Genomic DNA, 3,185 nt, shown 5'->3' on the forward strand with positions numbered 1-3,185 from the left:
TTGCACAGTCTTGTGTTGGGGGTTTAGTGTTTGATATTTCGAACTGCAGTGACATTCCCGACAAGATGAGTTAAAGTTTTAACCTTAACCAGAAAATGGCTGAAACATTGTTTTCCTGGGATGAACACGTCAAAGGACAGGAAGAATCAGAAAGTTGTCCTGCCCTGGGATTAACATATCAATGGACAGGCCTCCTGGGGAGCAGATTGAGAGACATCCCAACATGCCAGGGGTGGAGTCTGCAAACTGCTCATTCAGGATATACCTGGCTAGGAACCCAATCCGAAAACCGCCTCCAGAGTGCGGAGCTAGTCCCCACTCTGGCTTAATGTGCGTGTGTGTTCCCTCTGTCTCAATCTGCTTTATAACTCTTTGACTTGTTTGTATTTGGATGTTGCTGAGTTGTAACTGAGAGTGATTCATTGGCTCTTGCATTATTTTGTTTGAAAATGTTCTTTGCTCTCTGTTTTAATGGAATTAATTTTCTCCCCCACCCCTCAAAGAATTTTTATTTTGAAACCTGCAATCTGAAGATCCAGACTGGGACAAGGACTCTTCTTCTTCAGGAGTTTCCTGAGACCTTCTCCAAGGCCGTGCTCCATGGGCCCACGTGAGTTTGTGTCCGTTTCTTACCCCGAGATTTCAATTCCTCTCCGGGACCCTGGTTTTCGGTGGCTCCGGTTAACCAGTTCCTGTTGGACTGTGGGCCTGGAGTTTCAAAAAGAAAATCTTGGGGTTAAAGTAGCCCAGCCTTGCAATCTAAAACTTACATGTTAGCCTCCAGTGTGTGAGGAACAGGAGCCCCACAAGAGGAAATGAAAAGTCCTAAAGTGAAGCTGCCTAAAATCTTGTTATAATTCAGGGATAATGCGTGTAATTTGGGCTGCGCGATCATTCTGACGGTTAAACGGGATTCCCGGTGGTCATTTTACTGAGGGTTTAGGTTTCTATCTGCCTTTCTCCAGTTTTCTTTCTGTTTATTTCTTCGCTTTGCGCTATTTAAGCCTTCAAGGAATAATCACAGGTGAATTGATGGACCCACAGCAGGGGAAGTGAGCTGCAGAAGGGGCAGGGAAAGACTTTACACATGGGGAGAGGAGGCAGGAGTTTCAGAAGGTAGGAGTCACACAGGGGGCTGATTAAGGGGGAGATTATACAGAGGAGGTGGGAGGCTGCTGTTCGTTTCGGAGGGGGATAATTTGAATGAACATGGGGACAGGGTGCTTGTTCATGTTTGAAATAGTGAGGGGTCGCTGCCACATGTTTAAAATGGTGAATGCATATGAGTTAATAGCTGACTGATATGAGTTTGTATTTATACAGACGTCCAGAGAGATAGGGGGTGGGGCGGTGCTGGGAGTGTGGGGACTGTTGTGATGGTGGGTTGGGTGTTAGATGGGGGTTGTTTGAGAGAGATTTTTGAGTGGGCAAACGCGGGGTTAAAAATGGCGCGAGTAATTTGGCGGCCACAAAACAAACGGTCTGGCGAAAATGATGCAGAGATGGAATAATTGCCGGCTGATAATGACAGGGAGGAAAAGAATGGGGGTTGGATAATATTTGCGAGGAGGAAAGAAAAAACTAAATAACCAGTCCAGTATAGATTTTGAAGAGCACACATTGGGGGTTATATATTTCTTTTTTCAGAAAAGGTTGCTGACAGGAAATAGAAGAGAAAATGAAAGATATGATGAAATCTATTTTTTGAATTGTGAATCAGGGGAGAGCGCGAACGCAGTCCCCCACTACCACAAATTTTGCAGTCGAGTATCCCGCATTTGGGGACATCGCAGGCGTTAGCACACCCGAAGTGCAATGGGCTAGCCTCGTCCTGGGAGAACCTTTTTTTTCTTTTTTTTGCAAAAATATACTTTATTCATAAAATATCATCAATCACATTCCAAACCATTTCAATAACAACATTACAAGGGTACAATCCAGGTTAAACTTTTACAAAATGTATCACCAGGTGCATCAGTACAAACAATATTACAATCATTTACAGCCTTTCATTTTGAGCTGTACAGCCCGAGGGGATTTAAACAGTTCCCAGTCCCTCGGTGCGCTGTGGTAGAAAGGTCTTAGACAGCGACCCTTCCCCATTGCGCCTTTGCGGCAGCTGCTCCAAGATTTAGTGCATCCCACAACACGTAGTCCTGGACTTTGGATTGTGCCAGTCCGCAACAATCGGTCGGGGACAACTCTTTGTGCTGGAAGACCAACAAGTTTCGGGCAGACCAAAGCGCCTCTTTCACCGAGTTGATGATCCTCCAGCTGCAGTTGATGTTTGTCTCGGTGTGTGTCCCTGGGAACAGCCCGTAGAGCACAGAGTCCCGTGTCACAGAACTGCTCGGGATGAACCTCAACAGCAACCACTGCATCTCTCTCCAGACTTTCTTTGCAAAGGCACAATCCACAAGGAGGTGAACAACGGTCTCTTCCCCACCACAGCCACCTCGAGGGCAACGTGCAGAGGGGGTGAGACTCCTGACGTGTAGGAAGGATCTGACGGGGAGGGCCTTTCTCACCACCAGCCAAGCTACGTCTTGGTGCTTGTTGGAAAGTTCTGGCGATGAGGCATTCTGCCAAATGACTTTGACAGTCTGCTCGGGGAACCATCCCACAGGGTCCACCCTCTCCTTTTCCCTCAGGGCCTCTAGGACGTTACGTGCTGACCACTGCCTGATGGACTTGTGGTCAAAGGTGTTTTTCTGCATAAATTTTTCCACGAGGGACAGGTGGTAGGGCACGGTCCAACTACTTGGAGCGTTCAGCGGCAGCGTGGCCAGACCCATCCTTCGCAACACCGGGGACAGGTAGAACCTCAGCACGTAGTGACACTTGGTGTTTGCGTACTGAGAGTCTATGCACCGCTTGACGCAGCCACACACAAAGGTGGCCATCAGTATGAGGGCGATGTTGGGCACGGTTTTTCCCCCTTTATCTAGAGGCTTGTACATCGCGTCTCTGCGGACACGATCCATTTTTGACCTCCAGATAAAGCGGAAGATGGCTCGTGTGATCACCACCACGCAGGAGTGTGGAATGGGCCAGACCTGCGCCACGTACAGCAACAGCGAGAGTGCCTCACACCTGATGACCAGGTTCTTACCCGCAATGGAGAGGGAGCGTCGCTCCCACATGCCCAGTTTCCTTTTCACCATAGACACTCGCTCCTTCCAGTT

General features: G+C 48.2%; 1 pseudogene; it reads right to left on the reverse strand.

Annotated features, from left to right (window-relative positions):
- Positions 1-1,717: 1,717 nt before the first annotated feature.
- LOC144674215 (U1 spliceosomal RNA) lies at positions 1,718-1,869 on the reverse strand (annotated as a pseudogene).
- Between the last annotated feature and the right edge of the window lie 1,316 nt (positions 1,870-3,185).

The sequence above is a fragment of the Cetorhinus maximus genome, unplaced genomic scaffold, assembly GCF_964194155.1.
Source record: "Cetorhinus maximus unplaced genomic scaffold, sCetMax3.hap1.1 HAP1_SCAFFOLD_591, whole genome shotgun sequence".
NCBI lineage: Eukaryota > Metazoa > Chordata > Chondrichthyes > Lamniformes > Cetorhinidae > Cetorhinus > Cetorhinus maximus.